The sequence below is a fragment of the Stigmatopora nigra genome, chromosome 7 (assembly GCF_051989575.1).
Source record: "Stigmatopora nigra isolate UIUO_SnigA chromosome 7, RoL_Snig_1.1, whole genome shotgun sequence".
Classification (NCBI taxonomy): Eukaryota; Metazoa; Chordata; class Actinopteri; order Syngnathiformes; family Syngnathidae; genus Stigmatopora; species Stigmatopora nigra.
Genome location: NC_135514.1, coordinates 6,826,246 through 6,845,179, shown reverse-complemented (window position 1 = coordinate 6,845,179; position 18,934 = coordinate 6,826,246). Strand labels below are relative to the sequence as shown.

General features: G+C 38.2%; 1 long non-coding RNA gene and 1 other non-coding gene across 3 annotated transcripts in view; both read right to left on the bottom strand.

Annotated features, from left to right (window-relative positions):
* Window positions 1-14,220, bottom strand: part of LOC144199963 (uncharacterized) — a 79,611-nt gene extending 65,391 nt beyond the window's left edge. The window contains exons 1-3 of one of the 2 annotated variants that reach the window (XR_013327014.1): window positions 13,951-14,220; window positions 12,702-12,794; window positions 7,388-8,539 (exon numbers count right to left, since the gene is read on the bottom strand). This is a non-coding gene — a long non-coding RNA (uncharacterized LOC144199963). Of the gene's footprint in view, window positions 1-7,387; window positions 8,540-12,701; window positions 12,795-13,950 lie in introns of those variants that run through there. The other variant, XR_013327013.1, reaches the window with a different exon arrangement.
* Window positions 14,221-18,158: 3,938 nt separating this feature from the next.
* Window positions 18,159-18,231, bottom strand: trnar-acg (transfer RNA arginine (anticodon ACG)). Its single transcript has one exon. It is a non-coding gene; the product is annotated as a tRNA-Arg (tRNA).
* Between the last annotated feature and the right edge of the window lie 703 nt (window positions 18,232-18,934).

The following is an 18,934-nucleotide window of genomic DNA, read 5'->3' as shown; positions in this document are numbered from 1 at the left end:
ATACAACCATACTCAGCCAGCGATTGTAGCGTACACTGTTAGAGCGCCACTGGGCCAAACTTTTAGTCCTAGTAAGCTACTTTCAGAATGACAGCTTTCCTAAAAAATGTTGACTTTACTACCTTGCTTGCTGCTCAACTTTGTGAATTAATCGGGTTTTGTCCCCCAAAAAGAAACGTAAGGATTGAGGTGTACATTTTACCAAAAGTTGCAGAAATAACTACACGTCTTTCGCTATCCAGATTAAAATGAGCAGGATGGAAATATATAATTTGGTTTTGGCTTCATGTTGAAACACGTTTGCTCTTTAAAATCAGCTTGAAGGCTTGCGGATGTAAAGCGTGTTTTAAATGGCAAATTACATATTTCTCCTAATAAATGGGAGGCGGAGCAGGTCAACTTTTCATCATAGCCAAAGGCTCTGCAATTGCGAGCAATGACGCCACCACTCATGCATGAAATGTGATTCCATCTTTTGATACCTTTTAACAGGACAAGGTAAAAACCTGTCCTACTCCGTGCAAAATGTGCCACCCAGGCTGCAGACAAGACACGAATCAGTGTCATTAGAAGTAGTACGCAATGATGTCAAGGACAGGAAATAGCTTAGGAAAAAAAGGCTTGGCACCTAGTGAAATTGGCCACATCCCCATTGGCTCAGTAGAAAAGCTAGAATAATAAACAGGCAATCAGGGGGCGGCATGAGCGTACACAATGGCCGTTCAAAACTTTGCAGATGATAAAATCAGACTTTAGGGGCTCAGAGGCGATGATTATTCGTGGTTGTCATTTGCCCATAAATAGAGGGCCCCTCTTGAAAGTATAAACATGAGATCAAACCATCTCAAACATTCCTGTTTATGTTCAATCAAGATATTATTTATCTAAAATATGTTTATGTAGCTTGAAACACGTATAGTATAGTGTAGAAACAAGCTCAATATTTTCATATAGAGTAGAATCTTCTTGGTCAAACAATCTGTTGAGGGACACTGGCTGACTGACAGTGATTTCATTTTCCCAAAAGGAATGACCTCTTCTGGGGTCAAATTGTCAACATCGTAAAGATTTTATTAAGTGAAAAGACCTTTTCCCTTCTTTTTTGCAAAACATTTCACATTTTTGACTGTCATTCACTGCTGTCTATACCGTACACACACGACTGAAGCTGGAAAATATTTTCAACAATACTAAATAAACTACAACTATTACGACTACTATTAAACAATACGAAACAGACAATTAAAACCATTTTTCAGTAATTCCAAAGCTGAAATGGCCTCTAATTCTGCAGTGACACATAAGCAAGAATGGCATCTTCCAACATGGATGAGAAAATCTTAGTACATATATTGATTTTACTTTTTTTATCTGATTCTCAACAAATTGTGTGGTTTTCCCTTATAAAGTGTGCAGTGGGTGCATAACAAAAAGGACAATAATCCATCATATAAATGCCATGTCCATCCTTTCAAGAGTCTATGCATGCACAAGACAATTTGTCCTATTCTTGCAGTCCACATAGAAAGCTCCATTGCCAGAGGGGATTATCCCTCGAGGCATTCAACTCCCTTGGTATTAATCCTATTGCCTTCATTAACCTGGTGGCCCACCAATAGTGGGGCTCACGCTGATAATTAATGTGTCATTACTCCCACTTACAATGATCCCCCTGTTGCTCCGACACAGTTCCAAACACTATTATCCCGTTAAGTGGATTCCAGGAAGGCAGGATCCTTTTGTTGAAGCGAGGCAAGTCAAATTGACCATCAACACCCTGTTCTAGAGCAGACTTTGGAGCTTACGTCAATAAATTAGAGTTAAATATGAGTTTCCTAGCATTTTTAAAGGAAGAAGAAAACGTGGAATTAAAATCTTAATTCAGAGGAACTTCAGAGCTGAACTTGAACGCAATCAGTTACGGGATGTTTGTCAACCTCCTGTTTGGATTTAGAAACTATTTTTCCCGTCGGAAGTAATTGAAGTTGAACAAGTCAATCTGATGCAGTAGTTGTTGCCAATATACCGAGATGCCGAGAAAGAAAACAAACCTTCCTTGAACTGTCGTACAAATTTATAGAAAGTCTAGTTCTGAGTATTAAATGAAACAAAAAAATACTTCAATGACTTCGGAGAACTGTTCTTTCATAATGTGCTATAGTTACTCATACTCTTCAAAAATTAACAAGTGTATTTCACAAATATTTTGATTGCAAACTCGGATTTTTTCAGCAAAAAGGGGTCTATAAACTCAACAATATCACGAGGAACTGTAGATGCCAAGTCGAGACAGTATATAAGAACATAATAGAACATTCCACTATGAAAGAAACAACTGCATCAATCATATTTTCTTTGTTTGCTGTGGCGAAATATAATAACATGTTTCATGTTTGTTGTGTGTTGTTGCTTGGTTCCAATGTACCACTAAAGATGTTACTTACACAAAACTATCCTTTCTCCCATTCCAGCAAGGGCATCATTCCACTGATAAAGGAAACATGGCCAAATCATCTCAGAACTTTCTTGGAAAAAAATAATGCTGGATTACATCGGTACTTGACTTTAAAAGACAAGTTTTACATTGAATACTACAAAAATGCTGTATGATGCCTTAATGTTTCTACTTGGGATTAAATGTGGATTGTTCATGATGTTAGAAAGAAGTCAATTTAAAAGTAACATATACTCATGTTTTTGTATAACATTTGTTGTAAATTTTCTAGAGATTTTTTTAAATCAATGTTAGGCTTACATTTATATGTACATTTGATGGCTGCAAAGTTTTTAGACTGACAACATTTTTGGCAAATTACTTTTTTGGTTCCTGCTTGTTGCCGTGTATTAATGTTCTAATTTATATGCATTGAATATATATATTGTCTTTGCAATGTGGAAAAACAAGTTTTACTTGAATGATTCTGTTTGTTGGATAATACTAGAAAATTAAACTAAATTGCTGTGTAATGTTAAGTGTGCACATTCGAATGTTGAAAATGCAATAAATAAACCCCAAAAATATATTTTTTTGGGTTGTGTCTATGCTTCCTGAAGTTCTGCTTATCATTATCTCCTTGTCATCTGGCCAATCCTTTCATTCTCCTCATAGTAGATGAAAATTTTACTAAATCAAATTGAAAGAGGAGCACTGATGCTCGGCGGTTTTATGTAACGGCAGAGAGAATGAAGCCTGTTTTGTCAACTTCTCAACTAGCTTGTCACAGACCTGCTAACATTACACATCGAAAGGAGTCTGCTGAGGGGGCTTGGACATCTATCTAGTTTGAATGCCTGCTTGTCGATTCCCCGGGGAGGTGTTCTGGGGCTTGCCCTGCTGGGAGGAAGCCTAAGGATGACTAAAGAGGGATTGTGGCTTTCAGTTGGCCTGGAAACGCCTGAAGCTGGAGGAAGTGTGTGTAGACAGGAAAGTCCGGGCATCATCATTGCTCAGACTGCTGCTTCAACAATCAGAATCAAGCTTGCATTAAAACACTTTATAGGGTTGTTGTTGTCTTACTCATCGTCAGTGGTTGAAAATGATTTTCCCCAATTGTTTTCTCCAGTGCCAGCTTGGTGGAAAAAGGAGTTACCGCGTTGGCCTCAAAGTCCTGAGGTCAAGGGTTCTCCTTGGGCTTGTGTGGGTTTTCTCCGGGTACTCCGGTTTTCTCCCAGATCCCAAAAACATGCATGTAGGCTGCTTGAACACTCTGAATTGCCCCTAGTTTAGATTGATTGGTTGTCTGTCTCTTTGTACACTGCGATGGGCTGGCCACCAATTCAGGGTGTCCCCTGCCTATTGCCCGTAGTTAACTGGGATAGGCTCCAGCACCCCACAAGCCTTGTGAGGATAAGCAGTTCGGAAAATGAATGAATAAATGATTGTCACATTAGCTTTTACAAAAATAGTGTTATTTTACTACTTTATGTATCCACACTATAAGCATGAAAACACTGGAGGGGCTTTACTTCCAGATACACAATCATCCACAATCATACTTCAGCATGATTGTAGTAATTAATACTTGTAAATAGAGACAAAAAATGTGTCTTATATGGGGTACTCTATTTATAAAAATTACTGTGCAATAATGTTTTAAGCAAACATATTCACAGATATACTGAAAACAGTAAACGTGTCAAGGAGATGTTCCCGTAGAAATAAAAATCTAAATGTCTCCGTGCAATAACATGTATTATGAGGTAAGGGCTTGCTCACACTGGGTGGGACGCACTCATTAAACATATTGATGTCGCACCCATTTGCATGAGCTGGCAAAGTGAGGTCTTTGATATTGCTGAATGGAATGCATAGAGAAACTCTATACTGACACCTGTTAGCGTTGTGTAAGTTGTGCATTCATTCCAAATTAATGGTAGCATGAAAATCTATTTTTTGGGGAAAAAAGGACCACAGCCAACCAGCAATTACTCTACTATCCATCAAAAAGAATAATAAGGCTATTAAAAAATGTCCACAAATATTATGTAATACTTTTTCTGGCATCGCTTCACAGTAAGACATTGGATCTGGTTTAATTGTCATTATTTCATTGTTCCTTTGATTGGATTCACAGGCAAACTAAGGGCAGGCTCTTAGAAAATCAATTTTGAAATTGATTGAAAGTGATTGTTAATGCGTCATTCTGGTTAAGTTTGGCCGCAAAAACACTTGGCTCAGCTTAAACTTGTCAAAACCCAGTGTTGAAAAATGGGACATAATGTAACTCATATGGACTCAAACACCCTCATTTACTGGCCCCATCTACCACCCAGATGGACCAATGAACCGGGAAGCCTTTGCCTTGGAAAAAGAACAAAAATGAAACAAATGTTTTTGTTCTCCTTCATTCATGTTTAGAGCTTACTCTCGGTTCAGGTATCATCTATAAAAACCAAACACAGTAATATTATGACTTATCCTGTTTAAACCCATTCATTCTCAAAGCAATCAATTGTATACTGAAAGTAAGTTATCTACTATTTGTGACTCAAGTCTGACTGTCAATAATACAAGTCCATTACCTCTGATATATGTTTCAATGCCACATAGTCACAAAGTAGCATTTGCAATAATAACAACCTGTTTATTCTAAATTGATACCTACATTCTATGATATACATATTTTTGCTGTTTGAAAAGGGCCTATGATCCATTTCCAACACATTTCTTTGGAAAATCAGAAGAGAAGAGATGTATTAAAGTACTGTTTGGACAAAAAGAATAATATTCACAGATAAGTTGTACTGATATTCAACAAATGAACCTAATATTGGAGCTTATAGCCAATGTTTAGCTCGGTTCAAAAACAAAACTAGATACATCTTTTCTCTGGGATTTGATTCAATGATAGTTACTTAAAAATTATGCATGAAATATGCATGAATGATTGCTGTTTATTTTGCTTTGTCTGCCCAATATTGAATATGTTTAGTTGTTGATGGACATATGCAAGTAAGAATAAAATAATACTTCTCTTTTTTTTTACTTTAAAGCAAAATATCTCATCAAATTCAGTTATGTCTGAACAATGTGCTGCTGTTTTTCTTAAACAGTCTCTTAAGTCTACATGATCCAAAAGTGAAGAAATACACATGGAGCATTAATTTTCCACAGTCTATGTCGCAACTCTATTGGAAGCCCTTCAGCGAAAACAAAAAATGTGTTTATTTAGTGTTACAAGCATATTATCGTGTTAGGAGTATGATTAATGTACTGTAATTAGAATGCTTGTATATGGAGAAAATGTAAGTACTGCGCTGACAAGACTGGGGGGTCTTGTAGGGGGTATATTGAATTAAACGTTTAATTTTGCCCAGTAACATTGCATAAATAGTAACACTACATCATTAAGGCTCTTTGCTTTAGCCTTGACACATCGAATGAAACACTGGCAAAAGATGTTGACTGTTAATTTAAGCAAGCAGATTCTGAAACAAAACTAATTTGTACCAAAGAATTCATCATTCATCTGCAGAGTGGTTTTCATTCTATATGTTGCTTTAGTGCATTTCTGTGACCTCTGACATTTGGCCCAGAGAGATGCAAATCCCTAAAGAACATAATGGCTCCCTTCCTGTGTAAAAATGAGGCTGTAAAGAACGATAATTAGGGTTGTCATGGCAACGGGACCTAGCAAGCTGATGGTGCCATGATCGCTCAGAGAACTTCAAACACTATCAAACCTCCTGCTGGGCCAGTACAACTGTTCTGGTTTGAATTAGCAGCAAACTTCCACGGTCGCTCTTTAAATTCAAGATCAATATGGAGGACCCCCTTCCAAAAAAAAAAAACGACGAGGGAGAAAAGATCCTGTGCTAAAGTTCTGGTCCAAACAGAGCCGGGGTTCTGGATTTCATTAGAGACAATTATCTTATCTGTTTCATCTCACTGCTGCCCCAAAGGTTGGCAGGGGAACCAGCAGGCTCTTTGCAGTTTTAGAAGGTCCACTGCAAGCCAGAGGCCTGTGGATGAGGTCCTTTAAACACTCGGGTCCCTGCTGCTAGTGATCAAATATTTTCATGCTTTTGTGAATAGATTTTTGTCTTTCAACGCCACATGACATCAAAAACACAACATGGCTGGTGGAGATATTCTGGGATGTTGAATATTTTAAGAGAATTCAAACCATTGCTGTTAGTTTTGCTCACAGTTGAAGCTCCATAAGCATGTCTACACTTGTGTCAGGTTTCTAGACGCTGGTCTTCATCAGTCTACATTGCACGCCACTGCTACCTGTCAACACTGCAGTTGCAATTTACAACGCAGGAACTCTTGAGAGGGCATTTATCAAGAAAACTTTTATTTTGAAGTTGTTGTTTGCACTATGGGAAATATTCTAAATTGGAGCCTGTAGGACAAATCTGGTTTACAGTTTATGTTTGGCCTTGGAGATCAGTCAAGTGTGCATTTGAAATGCTCCAAAAGTATATAATGCATGGACATCTTATACTGCAATTCCTAGAAGAAGAAAAAAACTATGCACACATATTGAAGTGTGAGTTGAGACCAGCAAGCTTTCTTCTCTGTTGCAGACATAACGCTTCTGCAACTCTCCTCTGCCACATTTACACTTCCCCTTCCCGGAATTGAGCAAATCAAAGACCAATTAGCATCTTTCTGTAAAAAACGAATTCCAATCAATTTCTGTTACCAGCACATTTTAACTATCTTGTAACTCTTAGCCCACCATCTTGAAAAATCCCACAATCGGCAATAAAAGAAAACATTTTCTAGTCTTTTACGCCATCAATGAGTTCAGTCATGAGTTTTGGCTATGACAACAGGGAACTGGATACAGTTGCCATCAAGGCCTGGCTTAGAGTCAATAGAGATGAAATTCAGTATCTGCAGATGTCCATAAATTCCACAATTCTGTAGTTAAAATATTTGAAGTCATACATTTTTCATATTGGTTATAACCGAGAGGCCGACGTGCTAACTATATTCATCCACTAGACCGTCAGATTTGAAATCAATTTTTTTTAAAAAAAAGTTTGATTTATGATTGCTCACTCCCATTCCTTTTGTTTCTTTAAATAGTGGAAGGTGTGTTGACAAACTTGTAAAATTAATACATTATTTCAACTCACAGTAGTTGCGTTCAAAGCCAAAAAGACTGTCTTGATGCCTGATTATTTATGGACCTGAGTACGTGTTTTCTTTCAGTTTATATCAGACTGCTTCCTGTTGTGAAATTGGTGATCCTGAATCTTCTTCTCATCTGGAAATATTTAAAATGTCAAGTGGCTTTTCTTTCTTAAATAGACGTTAGACCAGAAGATACAATTTGGGCAATCAGTTAAGCTATTCGGGCCAAGTTTAAGCTAAGTCTTGAGCTGTTTGCTCTGGGGACGATGCCCTTTCTGGTTGGATGGGCTCATGGGGTGCGGGGGTGGAGGTAAATAAGCAGAGAGGGACATGGGGGCCTAGGACCCGGAGCTTGAAATTGAGAAGTCTGCTCATCAAGGGTTAGGGATCACGGGCCTAGACTTCCCTTCATCAACGCCAAGCTGGGAAATGCAGAGGACAGCAAGGGTCAGAACATCGCCTGCAGTGCGCTGTTGCCATGACAACTAACCCAAGGGCCAAAGAAAATAGATGACAAGTACAATAATATTAGGTGTAATCATGAAGATCACTTGACAGCATGCTTTGCAATGTCGACGCTAAAGGCTCCAAACCCAACCCCCCTCTTCCAAAAAGTACTTTGAGAAAAAATGAGTCAGTGTGGTGGTGGTTTTCGTCCACGCTTCCAGAAAGCAGGAAACTTTGGGGGATATGCTTGGGAGACTCTACATGAGCAGCCATTGAGAGATTCCAGTCCACTTCCACAGTGAGATATTTATTTTCCGGTTCTTTGTACTGGGTGCCCTGTAGATGGAATCTCGGATCCTCTTTAGGGGGAAATTTTATGACTTATTAACTGTCAACAGTTCATAACCTCAGAGGAGCTATTTAACGTTTTCTCCTGTGGTTGCACCAGAGAAGTCCGTGTTTGATTTGGACTGGAAAGATATTTGAGTGTTTTCAGTCTCCACCCTGCCCACAAAAGCAACATTTAAAAAAAGAAAGGGAAAAAAAAGCTGTAATCAGCTTTTGACATCAGAGACTCATGTCAAGATAAGGATAATGTGCTCTCTTTGGTATGAAATTACACATGATTTACACAAAGAACTCAATACAAAGATAAAAATCATGAAAAACAACAGGCAACCCTTAAATAATATTATAATAACCTGTATGCATTTTTGTTTATAGGTAACACTCCATTCGTACTTGAGGCTGACGCTATTTGGTTTTTGTGGGTATTTTTCTCCTCTTTTAACATTGATGGCTGATGGAATTGTGTTGGAGGTGTCAGTAAATCATTTATCATCATCCAAAAACAACCATGATGAATAATTGAGTCCAGATGGAGCTGGTTCATGCAAGATAGCAAGGTTCATTTCCTGTCTGTGCTTTGTAAGACAACCTATTACACCTCCCAGGCAGCTGCCGGCTACACAAGCCCTGCCTGAACATCAATACTCCTCAGGTGCCAATAGAAGAACCGTAAAGTGCTCAAAACTTCTACCTCCAGTAATCGGCCATTCACCCAATACTGCTTTTAATGAACACACTTTGTCAATGCATTATCTATATCAGGATGGCCAAATGTCCTGCATAATGCAGGGCAATGCAAAATTCCGAAATGCCTGGGTCCTGCATCCTGCACAACCTCAAGTAGAACACATTTGTCCTCCTTGTCGGAGTAGGGCCTGAATGCAACACAATGCAATGTGTTCAATGCTTGATGCATTAGGAGCAGGCACAGGTAAGTCAAGCACATAGGCACATGTCATCTAACATCTGATATGCCTTCAATTTTGGACAATACAGCAACAGATGAGTCATTTTCTGATGTCCATGTAACTGTTAACAAGTATGGGTACGTTTAATTAAATGTCAAATGGTTTTTGGTGCTTCTGTGTTTTGTCTTATGCAAAACAGTATAAATACCACAAAATTACAGCCTATAGCAAGCTAAATAACTGATTGTAACACTTTTTCATCATCTTGATGTTCCTACTTAAAAAGATGTGACAATGAAGTTCTCATCATTCTATTCGCAAATAGCATTTTCACACGAACTGATATGTTTTTCAGTAAAGGAGTCAGCTACTACATCGTGTTGCTTAATAATTATGATCAAATGTAATGTTAAGAGTTTATAATATCACATGGGCATACACTAACAGCCAGTAGCAGCTGCATTGTTTATTTTACATGCTTAAAGATGTGGAAGGCTATAACTCTGAGGCTGCCTTAAAAGCATTCTCTTCCGGGGCCTTGGGCTCCATGTGGAAGTCATTAAGTCCTCCATGCAGGTGACTGACACTGAGTGACCACTCCTCAGGGGCTACGTGTGTAATAATGAAGCACAGTTCCCTCCTTTAGCTTTATACACTTTTGATACAATTTATAGTAATCTGAAAACTGTCTTATGCTCAGATTTAAAGGGACATTAAAGTACATGTAAAGGTGGGAGCATTGCAAAATTCTTACAAACTGAATTTAGTTTTTCGCCCGCTGCTCCAAAATAGGCATCCATTAAAATCAGCATTAAGAATATGCCAGCTTCTAAGTGCATAAACATTAACGGGAATGGGTTTCTGTGAACAGAATTAATCTGGAAATGGATGTCAAGATTGTTTAAAGGAAAAGGTAAATAGTGGAGTGGAATGGAGTGGCCTTCGGACTTTAATGTTATGTTTACGCTGTAATTAGTCTTTTTAGAATGAGCCTCCTGACAGAGGGCTTGAGAGTGTGTGGCATGATAGAATAAACTATAAACAGCCCCTGTTTGAAGGATCCTTCACTGCTCATAAACGAAGACGCCTTCCACAAACTACCGCATCTCATTTTCCAAATGGGTGGTCTGACTTTTCCTTGAGTCTCACATTTACCAAAACCTCTTCCTTCCAATTGTTTGTTCTGCTGTTTATGCTACTCATTCCACTTCTACACATTTGCGATTTCCCTTAACGTTTTCTCCTCCATTTGACCTTCAGGCTTTGAGCTCCTGCCAATACAAAATGAATGTGGATCTGAGTCTAGATTTCCATCCCAGTGTAAGTAAGCAAGCCCCTTGCACCTTTCCTCTCTAATACCATTTTTATCACTCCATGATACTTATGTGATTGGAAGTGGCTAATTTTACTATGCCTGCTTTGCATTGACTATACCTTTTGTATCAATAGTATTCTTAGCATTTTCTGCTGCACTCTTATATATTTGTTGCAAAGGTTCATCATTGGTGTGTAATGTGCATTTTCGAGTAGAAAATCCAAAGTATGAAAGACTATATAAAGAGTCAAAATGAACGTTACTGAATAGTTACAGTTTCCTACAAATAGGCTGTGGATCATTTGTAAATTCCGTGAGACTAAGAATAATTCAAAACTGGGACAGCAGTCTAGTCGCTGTCCTTTTTTTGTATTAATTCTCATTGCCAAGTATCCTCAGGTAAAAAATGTCTTCTTCCAAACAACCGCATGAGACTTCAATTAACCTTAAGACTGACCCTCGGTGTGGTCCTTGTTGTAACTTTTAAAAAGTTGCTTTTGCAATTCTCTACAGTACTATGAGATGATTTGAGCCTCAAACTTCAGCCCACATGGTCTGTGTTACAATGTTCACCTGTGCAAACAGGACAAGGAAGCTTTGGGAAGCAAGGGAGCTGGAAGCAGAGCAGTAAGGAAAGAATAGGTGATGTATAGGTCCAACCAAGTGACAGTATGCATGTATAATAACATTAGTCTTCGACAAGACAAATTTTCTTCCGTTTTCTCTTTTTCCCCCAGCCTTTTTCTTGCACGGCATTACCTCCAATCGCAACACATTCCAGTCATGCCTCACTGCTATTCCATGTTTAGAATTCTCATTACAAATGGCATTACACGCACGGGCTGGAGCCGTCTGGAGCACCCACCAGGGACATATTGTGGACTATAAAGTTGACTGAGACTGAAGCAGAAAGATGAATGCACTCCAACAGTTGTTCTGGGATTCAACATTTCTCTAACAAAAAAACGTCTAGTAGAGAGTAGTAATTGAAAGGTCCCTTAAAGAACCCCACAATGTTCTCCTAAGCGGGAATATGAAACAAATCGAACTGGTTTTTATCTATTCGGCCACTACTTAATCTGTCTTGATAATCAAAATGTATTTGGTATGCTGGTACAAAGCAGCCTTTCTGACTTCTAAGTGAACAATTTATGATTATGAAGTGGAGCTGCCTCTCAGGACACCATGTCTTTATGGAAAGCAGACCCGCTTAACTCTCCCAGTGCTCTTTTATGTCGGCACAAAATGCGGCATCAGAGGTCGGCGGTGGCGTCACTCTATAGCCGCTCTGGGTTGCATTGACGGACACTACAGCATGTTAAAAAATAGAAGTTACAACACAGTGTTTCCTGCACTTAATGTACTGTAAACTCTGATGCGGAAAGTGGACGGCATCAGTCAAAGTCTGCTTGACTTCAGACAACTCTTTATATGGATGAATTTAGCAGAAACTTCAACATATTCTTATTTACAAAATAGAGTACATTTTCTATTTACAATACTTGTACCAGCTCTGTATCAGGTATTTTTCCCCAACTCATTCGGTTTATACATTCACACACACAAATCCAACCAAATCATTCACACTTCAGATATATTGCTCAGCAAAATACTTTCACCAGGCTCTTAATTTAAAATTTTAGGGCTTCAAACTGAAAATTTAAGGGCAAACACAGGAGTGTAACAATATATAAGTTAAGCAACATCAAACCGAAATCAATGGAAATGCAGAACATCAATCGACATTATCATCTTTCAGGGGGAAATAGCTGTCATTCAAATGTCTTCAATTTTTGAGCAATACATTCTCCAAAACATTTTCTACTTTTAATGCTATATGTAAAATATAACTAATTTTATAAATGAGCACATCATATTTTATAAAATGGATCACAATTCCATGAATAAAATTGAATCGCTGAACACCCAGTAATAATGAGAAATAGTGCATAAATATCATATTGTATCATCATGAAATTTATGATTACCACCCCTATTGCACAATAGTATAACATTCAAAAAATATTAGAAATTTATCTTATAAGTTCTATTTATTACTGTAAATCCTAAAAACTTAATTTGCTAAAGAGTTTACCTTTAAATGGTCCCATTGATGCTTGACTGTCTCAGAGAGGATTGCTTTGGTGTTGATTCAAAATTTTGAGGTGTGTTGTTTTGACACACAAATCTGAATCAGGGAGGGAAAAAAAGAAAACACAATTATTGATGTAAATGTCAAACGGTAGAGTTGTAAATTGGAAAATGCGTTCTACCGCATTTTCCAATTTACAACTCTAGTGGGAATATGGAATTGTTACTGCTTACAGGCCCTTAGAGTGACAGCAATTAATTACGGATAATAAATAGCGTAAATACAATGATGCCGCAGAGGTTTATGACAAAGAAAAAATGAGAGGAAAATCACACAAATTAAGTGTGCTGACTTACTTTGTGTAACAAGTTCCCACATCCACTCTTGGTACATTGCACCCATGTTTGTGGCACATTAACATGAGGCCTACGCGACTTGGGAGAGAGAGTTGATCTGTCATTGAACTCAGTTCACTAAAAGGTGTTAAATTAATATACTTATTTGTACTTGGGATTTTTTTCTGTTTGCGCAATGAAATTCTCAGTCAGACCGGCTGGCATGGCCAAGTGTACTCTTGTTGTGGAGAAATACGGAAACAAACTCTTACATTACTATTGTCGTCTATGTTAAGGAAAGCCAACAACAACCTTTTCTGAGAAGTTGCTCTGTCAAAACTGTTATGTAGCAATGTGGATCTGTCACCCTACTGTTTACGCCAAACAGGAAATTGTATAGTTTACTCCTAATTATAGGCTGTGTGGATTATACAGTAACTCTCAAGGGCACATTTATGCATCTATTGGTTTCTGCAATGCTAAAAACATATTACAGTTCCTCAGGATTGGAGTCTAATCCATGGTAACATTTTAAGATTTTGAATCAATGATGATACTATTGAAGCTGTCCAAGCGACAATAATGACTACTGGTTTTTGGATTTCAGATTCATAATTTTAGTGTGGTTAAATTCACATGAGCACACATACATAAAAAGGGAGGAAAAAAACAGGATCGACAACAATTCAGACTCACATCCATGGGAAATTTAGAGTGTTCAAACAGCCTACCCTGCATGTTTTATTTATTTTGGGGGGGGGGGGTGCTGGAGTACCAGGAGAACATGCCAACCCCATGCAGTGAGGACCGACCTGGGCTCGAACCCTGCCTGTCACTGGGTCACTCATAAAACCTATATTTTTGTCATCTGAAGATACTATTTTGTTGTTTATTTGCTTGTGTTTTAAATTACTTACCTGTTGCAACATCCTCTTGTTTGACTGAAGATCAGAATTGTGCATTCATTTTTTCCAATGATGAATTGCAGCTGCTCAGGCTCTGGATGGCAAAGATAAATCCCTAACAAAAATGGTCTATATTATTAATTTACAGCTTAGATCAGGTTTTTGGTGTTTGTCATTTTTCCTCCACCTATGACATTCACCTCAAACATTCGATTTTGGTTTAATCAGTCCAGGATCGTTTAAATATTATGCTGGGGAACATTCGAATAGGCCTAACAACATTCAAACGTGGCGCACAATTTAAATACACAGCAATGACATGCGCATGGTTGATATCAGTTGTAAAGCTAGATGTCTCAAGGCAGAGTCGGCAAACTAGCATCCATCTTAGGTCAGAGATGTTCTCAGGTGTCAGGCTCTAAAACGGCAAAGCAAAGGGCAATGCTTTTCTTAATTCAATTAAATAATTACTTTTCAGATTTTGTTTTTAAACCGATTTACAAACAGTTTTCTATATAGAAAAAAACGTATTAACATGGATTGGAGTCAGGCTGAATTTTGAGAATGTGTTATGAATATTCTTACATTTGCATTAAAATGATTGCATCTGGCATTTATGACAAACTAAGCTATTTACAATTTAAGCAATCTATAAATATTACAAGTAAGCTGCATGCACTATTGACCAGAATTGCATTTATTTATTTATTTTTAAATTAAATGACACTAACACAAAATGACCAACAAGTGAGAACATCTGTGAATGAGACATTTATTTTCATACTTTAATTTATTTTTTTGTCTAAAGGAGTACTAAAACACTAAAAGTTATTGGATTCAGATTGTACCTTTTGGATTGTAAAATCAATCAAAAAAAACATAATGATGAGAAAATGATTACCTGTTGAAGAAAAGTATAGTTAAGGTATAATCTCATGTGCAAACAATAGGAGTGTTTATATGTTTTTTTTTTTCTTTTAATTCTGCCATAGTTTATCTGAATGAAAAACTTTCAAAGACTAATTGTACTGTTGGTTACACTGGAATGGAAGAAAAAAAACATTAGGAGGTCAGGACTAAGCCAGCTGTGGTATTCCAAATGTGTTTTAAAAAGAGAACCTTGAGACAACAACGTGGGTTCATTTTGTTGCATTTTAAGAGCCACATCCCGTAAAAAGTACTAGAGAAACCCCAACGGTTCCCAGTCAGAACCCGCAGCTGGCAAAATGAGTAGCTCCAAGTGGGACCCCCTGATGATCTATTGGCGTGGAGTGGCAGAAGAAATCTTATTTCTTCCAAGCCCTCAGGATGTCATTTCAGCCAGCAGAACAGTCAGGCAACACTTACAAGCACAGCTTGTCCAACCATTTGGAAAGCGGCAGACTACTTTTATGGTCTCAGAACCGGACGGTGTTAGAGAGGTAAAGGCATATAAAAGTGCCTTGTCCGGGCAATCAAAGTAAAGAGAGGACAACCTTGTTGACGCCAAAGATGTGGTGATGGTGATTCTCACAGACAGGAGAGTCCAAGTTTGTCCTCCCCTGTCACTCTTTAGTGAAGTTACATCGCAAGATTCCTCACTATCGCTCGGGTCAATCAGTGGCCGACTCAAAGCGGTTCCTAAAGCCGGACAGTCTTTGAACACAGCAGGGAAAACTCCCCCAGTCTCTTATCTCATTAAACTTGAAAAGGTATATTAATCCTTAAGAGGCTAAGATAACAGTAAGGTTGACACCAGTCAAGGAGACTGACAGTATTATAAACGTTATCTCCAAGGGGTCATCAGTGGTTTATCTGAGTGGACAGGAGGAAAAGTTATGGATCTCTTTCTCTGCTCTTAAAAGGGTGTTTAAAGTCAACTGAGAATTTTAAGATTTTCCTCCTCTGTGTTTATATATTGTTCTATATCTATTTATACTACAAATACTAAATATCATCCTAAAAACACTACTTTTGTTTCCATTCATCTGACCTTCCTTTACTCCCCCATTGACAATGTGTCTAAACTACAGTCCGTGGGCCAAATGTGGCCAGCTACCCATTTGTTACAACAAATGACAAAATATCAGTGAAAATGGTCCACAAAAGAAGCTTGAGTTCAGAATGCATGCTGTTGCACTTCTCAGTTTTAGCACTCATTTAGGTTTCCTGCTTTAAAGTTATTGAGGGTGATTGACCAAAAGCCAAAGAGCTGTGGTGTCCATTTTTAATTCTGAAGGGTGTTGTCAGGAAAAAAACAATGAATGCTATTACAAAAAAAACAAGTTTGGAAACCATTCTCTATGGTTACACTGGATTTCTCCACGTCTCCACTCAAATGGTCACGTTTTCATTAGCTACCCTTCCTAATCTGCATGCCGTATCCCCTGAACACTTGCTTTTCTTGTAAATTCCTGTTATGAAAGTAAAATACTTCAAAGAGTTTGCGAAAGTCTATTTCCACATTTTACAGCAGATGCAGCCTCCACTGAATAAATCTTGTGAGGTTTATGATTTAATGGCAAATGGCAGCCCGTAAAGAACAAAACTCTGGCCTTTCAACAAGCCAGTGCATCACAAGCCACAAAGATTCCGTCAGCTTTCAGCAGCACACCCATCTGACATCAGACCACCTCCCTCCTTTTAGTCTCTATTTTTCACGTCAGGACACAAAAGACTATTCGCTGCTAGCTGTCAATTCTGCACTGTCCCAAGTCTCGAGCACGGTTTAAGTGCACATGGAAAGAAAAACACCACGTTGTACCACTAGATGCCAGATTCATGCAAATCGTGCACGCTAGAAAGCTGGAAAATTTTCTTTGCTGCTTTAAGCTGTCTGTCATGTTCAACATTGGTGGGCAGGAGTTGGCAGAATAGTGTTTCACTGAATAAATGTCTTTACTGATTTATCTCTAAATTATAAGGGTGCCCTCACATGTGAAATAAACTCTCAGCATGTATAAATTTGAGTCACTATTGTGGAAGACCAGAATTTCTAGATGGTAAATGCTGTTTATCTTCTGTGGATGATGAAGTCATAACGTAACATCAATCTCTTTTATAGTCTGCGTATGATTGACAATCAACGTACTCTATGTATATTTTGAAAGAATAACATAAAAAAGTCACCATTTTTTTAAGAATATCTGACGGTAGCGTCTCCATCCAAATCATGATTTCAGGGCAAACATTAAAGACAATGAAAGGATGCATAATTATGCATTATATCTTAAATGTACAGCAAATTCCAAATGTCTACACAGCCCTGTTTGATAAAAAGAATGAAAACAAGGTCTAATGGGAGATCATCCATCTAAAATTTTTATCCTCTTCCACACATGGGAAAAATAGGCCCTAATTGGCTGAGAAAAAAATTCATCTCAACAATGTCAATCATCCAAACAACAAGACTTTTAGATTAATTGTGTATACTCGCCTAAATAGGTGTGTAACATTATTTCTATTTGGTTCGGTCTGTGTTTCTAGCATGGACTTAAAGTAAATGCATGCTTCAGTGGTCTTTACTTTGGCACGTATCCTGCCTTGTTACATTAAAAATATACAATGTGCACAGAGTTTACTGCTTGCATCAAAGACCAATGGGTGACCGTGTATTAGTGATGCAGTCTATGCTGCAAATCTTGAATAATTCTTTCCTAGATTTGTCGTTTGCAAAAGAGAGAACTGTCATTCTGCGGCATAAAGCTTGAATTGTAGGTTGCACTGGAGCCAATCTCTAACCCTGTGGTACTTGGGGCCCAGAGAAACATTCCACGTCTGTCTTTGGAGCGTACTGAATTCATTTTTAGAGTCAATCAATCAGTCGTCTCCGATGACGGCCGCAAAACAACTTCGTTGCGGCTGTGGGTCATCAGTCCAATTGGTCATGATGGAAGTGTGAAGGGGCCAAAATGCTGAAACCTTCTTGAATTCAACACTCCACAACATCGTCCCCTACGGATGGCTTCAAAGGCAAGCGTACGTCACGTATAGAACATTAGGAAGCAAGCCTGACGTGTGCGGTCGAAGCTATTAGTTTTGATTCATGTCAGCATGACAAAATCAAAACTCTAAAAGGAATAAAGTGTATTTTTCTCTCTGAGTGCTAGTTTTGCTCGATTTTTGAACATGCATTTATTGCTGCCTAGTCTGGCCAGATTGCTTTGTCAACAGTGTGTTTAAATAGTAATATTTTTATATGTTATTATCATCATCATTATAACAAAATTGGTTAAAGATTACGAGCTAGCCAGGAGTCGAACCTAGAATCTTCTGATCCGTAGTCAGACGCGTTATCCATTGCGCCACTAGCCCGATACTGTCAGTCGGTCTGTTTCAGTTGATTAGAAAAAAATACATTTGCATATGCTTCTATTCCCCACCCTCCTACATTTTCTTATTTCGTTATCAGATCTGGACTCGGTATTGGCAGATTCTCAAAATTCGGTCACTGGATTTTGATGCAAAAGTATATGATTGGGACATCCCTCGTTAGTAAAGAAACTCATTTCCTGATGAAACTCTCTCAGGAGGCAATGTTGGCCTCTCAGCATTTGAGGCCAGCAGCAGCACTCACTAAACAGGCTGTGAAATCGCCTAAGCCGTGTTGAAGAGTAAGTCATACATCAGTTCATCTTATCTTGAATGGACTTGTGCTGTCACAATCTGCCCTGTGCATTCACTTCAAAAGGCGCATTAGAAGAGGTTCTTGGTTTTGGTTTGTCTGTTTAAAGGGATTAGTGATAATTTTATTTCTACTTGTATGACAGATGATAAAAACGCTACTTCAAACATTTATAGTTTACACTTAATAAATGTTTTATGATGGCCACCATTTGTGCCTGAAACATATTGCATTTCTGTAACATAGGAAGAAATAGTTTGGAAATTACATCATGTTACATATTGTGGTGAACTGTAGAGGTCGACTCCTTTTCTGAATAACATGTCAGAGTGAGCAAATTGCTTGTAAATTGGAGCAGTTTATCATTGCTCAAGGGCACTTGCTCACTATTTT